Source organism: Coregonus lavaretus, assembly GCF_964263955.1.
Source record: "Coregonus lavaretus genome assembly, chromosome: 22".
In the NCBI taxonomy this organism is placed as follows: domain Eukaryota; kingdom Metazoa; phylum Chordata; class Actinopteri; order Salmoniformes; family Salmonidae; genus Coregonus; species Coregonus lavaretus.
In genome coordinates this window covers 29,011,104-29,017,103 of record NC_140009.1, presented here as the reverse complement: position 1 = coordinate 29,017,103, position 6,000 = coordinate 29,011,104, and the positions used below count along the sequence as shown (strand labels likewise).

Sequence of the window (6,000 nt, the reverse complement as noted above, 5' to 3'; positions counted from 1 at the left end):
GGTTTTTCTATTTTTCTGATATTTCGTTGTAGTTGTTTAGTAGTGCTGTTTTTATGTCAACTCAGCGTTGTGACAGGTTCTGAAGATGTTGGGTCTCACGTTTTGTCAGTACATTTACATTACATTTTAGTCATTTAGCAGACGCTCTTATCCAGAGCGACTTACAGTTAGCGAATAGATCTTTTTTTTTTATTTTTATTTTTTTATTTTTTTTTTATACTGGCCCCCCGTGGGAATCAAACCCACAACCCTGGCGTTGCAAACGCCATGCTCTATCAACTGAGCTACATCCCTGCCGGCCATTCCCTCCCCTACCCTGGACGACGCTGGACCAATTGTGCGCCGCCCCATGGGTCTCCCGGTCGCGGCCGGCTGCGACAGAGCCTGGATACGAACCAGGATCTCTGGTGGCACAGTTAACACTGCGATGCAGTGCCTTAGACCACTGCGCCACTCGGGAGACAGAAATGAACAGAATTTTCCTCCTGTTCTGTAGAGTGAGAGGATATCTGTATATGCAGGTAACATGCCAACTCACAATATGTCTCTCTGTAATAGATAACTTTATTGTTGTTGTTTGTTTAGAATGGAATTCTTTCCGACCAATCAGCAGCCTGCAGGGTTTCACGTCACCTTCTCGGCTCGCCTCAGCTCGCTTGGAACCTCGACTGAGCAGGTGCTAAAAAAAGTATATGTTAGCAGGTACCAGGTACTTTTTTTCGTAATGGAAAACCAAAAAAGGCGAGGCGAGGCGAGTAGGTACCATGTAATGGAAAAGCACCATTAGATTTTGAAGAAGTGTAATATCGTTACATGGTAAGTTTAGTCTTTTCCTGGTTTCAAAGGCTGCATTACAGTAAAGTGATGTCATTTTCTGAACTTACCAGACTGTTCTAGCTGTTCTATTATTTGCCTTTTACCACTTAGTCATTATATCCACAATATGATAGTTATTTATCCGAAATCTAAATGTGGAAGATATTTTGTGAATGGACCAATTGTCAACCTTACAATATCGTTGCAATATCGACATCAAGGTGTTAGGTAAAAAATGTGATATTTGATTTTCTCCATATTGCCCAGCCCTAATGTCAATGCATACACAGTTCAGATGAATTGACACAAGTTCAGTGTCTTTGAAAACATTAACACACTGTGCAGTAGTTGACTTTTTTTTCTTCCATTTACTAAAATCAAACTGTTCTGCACCTTCAGTGCTAACAGTACAGCATTCATGTTAGTCATTCTGTGGACCATAATGAGACAGGAAGCTTCAAAGAAACAGCTTTTTTTCCTTTCTTTTAAAAGGAAAGTAAACTTTCAGTTTTTCCTTGCTTGTTCTAACACAACAAATAAAAACATGGGTTGGACATCAGTCTAAGATTCTTGATAACACTTCCACAGTCTCTACATATAGTCTAAGTGCATCAGTAACAGAAACTCCTGGAGCTGGCAAAATTGCAACCTCTTCATCTGAGAGCTCACGGGCCAGCTGAACCTCGGGGACTGACACAGTGCCTCGATGAAGGCAGTGAGGTCCGTTCCAATCGATCCCATATTCTTCAGGAACCTGAATGGATGACAAGCATAATCAGTCTTGTACTTAAAACTAGTTTGACATGTCCTTACACAAGATTGTTATTTTTGGTCACCAAGGCAGTGAGAAATGAAATGTTACTTATTCAGTTTTTTAAAATAATACAGCTTTGCATAGTATGCACTGTAGAAACTACAGCTCACAGGTTGATCTTTAAAAGCTCGGGAGATTTTAAAGAGACAATAATCTATAGTAAATGTTTCATTTAAAGTATCACATTTAGCACCATTTTTTTCTCCCATAATTCCTTTGGGGAAACAATTTTAAGAAAGTGTTTAAAGTTCATTGTTAACCTCAGTAGGATCCTCCTCAGGGCCTTGCTCTCTGTAACTTCTCCAGAGTTGCTGTGGTGACTGATTCCTTTCAGTTCTAAGACCGTGGAAGTTCCAAGCATCTCGAAAAGAGTCGAGGCTTTGCTGAACCAGTGGAAGGAAAATCCGGTGCAGAGCGAAAAGATGGACTTCATTGTCTGGATTCAGTGTCTCCTGATCTTCCAATGAAGTAAAGATCTGATAGAAGAGGTCCAGGGCATGTTCATAAACATCTCTCCACATCCTCTCTATTCTGTGTTTAGGATAAAATTGAGAAATTGTTAATTTATGACATATGCTAAAGTACATTCAACTAGTATGTTAGTTGTGTGAGCCTAGTTGCCAAACATATTTCTTTACCGCTGATTGTGGACACTTCTGCCTGTGATGTGTGAATTCCTGTCGGTACCTCTGCTTCTGATCATGAATTCTGCTACATCTGCATTCTCCCCCCCTTTGTCAGACCGTACCCTTGATGGCAGCCCATACTGCTCAACAGCGGCGATAAAGCTCTGTAAGACCGTAAGAGCTCTATTATTGCCGGCCACAGTCAGGTAGACCACTAAACGACTGAATCCATCCACCCCACCGTGGACAACAAATCTCCACCTGTTGCAAACACATGAAAAAATATAACTTTATTGTATAACAATTGTAATGAAACATATAGAAAGATGCATTGTTTATCTGCTAATATCACTGACCTGATAAGCTTATGGTGGCCATCTATATGCCACAAAGAGTTTGGGCCAGGAACAAAATACTGCCGTCGCCTTAATACACGCAGCCTCAGACGTCTCATGTAGACTCCCTCTGCATTGACTCTGCGTAAAGACTCTTGCAGTCTTGAGACTGAGGGGAGGAATTTAAAATGAATAACCACACACTCACTGGCTACTTATTTTGAGGATATAGTGGTGTCATAATAAAATAAATAATGTGTGTAAAACAGTCAACTATTACAGAACCACCACAGCTTCAAAAATGTACTTTACTGTCAGATATTGTACATATACATACATATATATATATACATACACATATATATACACATATATAAAAATTATATATACATATACATATATATATATACACATACATACATACATACATATACATACATATATATATTTATATGCATATACATACATATACATACATATATATACATACATACATATATTTATATATATATATATATATATATATTTATATATATATATATATACATACACACATATATATACATATATATACACATATACATATATATACACATATACATATATATACACACATATATAGATAGATAGATAGATAGATAGATAGATAGATAGATAGATAGATAGATAGATAGATAGATAGATAGATAGATAGATAGATAGATAGATAGATAGATAGATAGATAGATAGATAGATAGATAGATAGATAGATAGATACCACATGCTCGAACAGAGATGACCTGAGATTTTTTGCCTCCTATGATATTTTGCTTTTCTATGATTATATTATACCCTTTACAGCAGGGGCACATCCGGACAGCTGAGAATATTACTGTCAGATATTGTTCCACCTCTATTAAACAGGAGGCTAAAAATCACAGGACATGTCTATCCTGATGATACAAGTCAGCCGTCCTGAAATGTGTGTTTCTCTTCACATTTCTTCTACACATTCTACATCTCAGAGGCGATGTCTTTCCATAAGCGGGCTTCCTTCACCTTTCAAAGGGGCAGAGCTCCAAATTAAAAATACATTTAAATAATGCCCATATTATTATCTACTCACTTGGAACATGCACACCTCTTGCATTCAGGTGACCACGCATTAGCTTGTAGCCGGTGTTTGGATGACTTCTGTGAATTTCACTTACAATACGGTCTAACTCCTCATCATTCACAGCTGAATAGAGATCTGTCTTTCTGTACAAACAAGAAAAACACAACATCAAGTAATGTTACCTTAAACGTCATATTCTTTCCGAGTGTATGAGAGCAGCAATTCATAAACAGAAAACTCATGAATTTAGTGTAAATACCTTAAACTGTATTGTTGCATGCGCCTCCTGATGGTCCTCTTTGACACACCGAACATCGCTGCAATTTGAACTGCGGGAACTCCACAAAGAAGTTGATGCTCCAGAACTGCACTCGGTATGTCAAACGCCAAACGCCCCGGTCCCTGTGTGTGTTGGGCCTGAAGTGCCCTGGTACCAGAGAAGCGGTGGACAACTTCTTCTAGATTTGCAATCACTCTGTGGTCGATATGACTCCAACAACTTCAATAAGTTCCTCTGCTTTACTAGCTACATGCTCTGGGTCAGCAGGTCCTGCTTCTACATCCTCTGCTAAGTTTAAAATGTCTCTAGGCAACTCCCTGGAAAGTTCACGGAGATCCTCCATTGTCTCTATCCAGGTTGGCCTACTCTACTTCAGACCAAAGCAATGGATCAGACTAGATTCGCGTTAGCCCCGCCCACTGACTTTGATGGGTCAGTTTGACAGTTTTAAGTAATTCATGAATCACTGCAATGCAGGATCATGAAATGTAAATGTAAATAGTGAAATAATTATATATGTATTTTACATAAAATGAATCGGTATTTGAATTAATTAATGATACATTTAATTACACATTTATGTATTTAATTCTAATTTGAATTAATTAATGATACATTTAAGTAATTATTTAATGGTGTATTTATTTATTTAATTGTGGCACTTTTAGTCCTCCATAGATTTTGGCCTTTTATTCCAGTGGATAAGAACCAAATATACCTGAGATCGTTCCACTTTATAATACAAGTATCAAACATGCTATACTAATACTAGCTACCTTAAGGAAATTTTTTAAGATTAGAGGAAGTCTGGGAAGCAAAAAACAGTCAACCAGGGCGGCCATTTTAATAAGATGGCTGCCATTCGGATTTCCTGTTAGAAGAAAATAGGGTAAAATAATTCCAAACAATATCAAAATGAGTTTGTAATGTTACCTACCCACTAAATAAACCCCACAGATAATACACAAATTAATTTGGATCATAACATACTCTTAAGACCTTAATGCAGGTCATATTGAGGCCATTTTGACCATAGTCCAGCAGCTACAAGAGAAATGGTGGACTTTGTGATAGAGCCACCAAATTTCACACAGCTGGGGCATGTCTAAAGAGGTATTTTTGGCTATAGTGCCATCACAGATTTTGTCCATTACTCCCCTGGCGGCCATTTTCAATATTTGCACCAACCAGATGCATAGGGTTGTATTGGACACGATTCACATGGCCGTATCTGTCACGATCGTCGGGAACAGATGAGGACCAAGGCGCAGCGTTGCAGACGAACATACTCTTTATTAGAGAACACGACCAAAACAACAAAAACGATAACGTGACAGTCAACGGTCAAACACAAACCAACTTGAACAAGATCCCACAAAACACAAAGGGCAAATAGACAGTTTAAATATGGCTCCCAATCAGAGACAACCAGCCACAGCTGACACTCGTTGCTTCTGATTGGGAGTCACTCTGGCCAACATAGAAACAACACAACTAGAACTCCCGACATAGAAACACAACACATAGATTAACACACCCTGGCTCAACATAACAGTGTCCCCAGAGCCAGGGCGTGACAGTACCCCCCCCCCTAAAGGCGCGGACTCCGACCGTGCCAACTAAATTCCACAGGGGAGGGACCGGGTGGGCACTCCGCCTTGGCGGCGGATCCGGCTCCGGGCCTGATCCCCACTCCCTCTCCAACCCCCCAAAGTACCCCTGGTCCGGTCTGGCCCCGCTGGCCGGAGCTGGACTGCACACTGATGGAGCGGATTGCTCCAGCTCCGGCGTAACGCATCTGACCGGTGCCGGACCAGGCACCAGTGGAACAGGCACGGGCCGTGCCGGACCGACGACGCCCACCACTGGCTTGGTGTGGAGAACAGGCACGGGCCGTGCTGGACTGACGACACACACCACTGGCTTGGTGTGAGGAGCAGGAGCGGGCCGAACCGGGCTGGCGACGCGCACCATTGGCTTGGTGCGGGAAGCAGGAGCGGGCCGGACCGGGCTGACGATGCGCACCCCTGGC

General features: G+C 40.9%; 1 long non-coding RNA gene across 1 annotated transcript; it reads right to left on the bottom strand.

The window, feature by feature from the left end:
* Positions 1 to 1,482: 1,482 nt before the first annotated feature.
* On the bottom strand, positions 1,483 to 2,424 carry LOC311149364. Its single transcript, XR_014615019.1, has 3 exons — positions 2,269 to 2,424; positions 1,891 to 2,161; positions 1,483 to 1,570 (listed from the first exon to the last, which is right to left on the bottom strand). It is a non-coding gene; the product is annotated as an uncharacterized lncRNA (long non-coding RNA).
* Between the last annotated feature and the right edge of the window lie 3,576 nt (positions 2,425 to 6,000).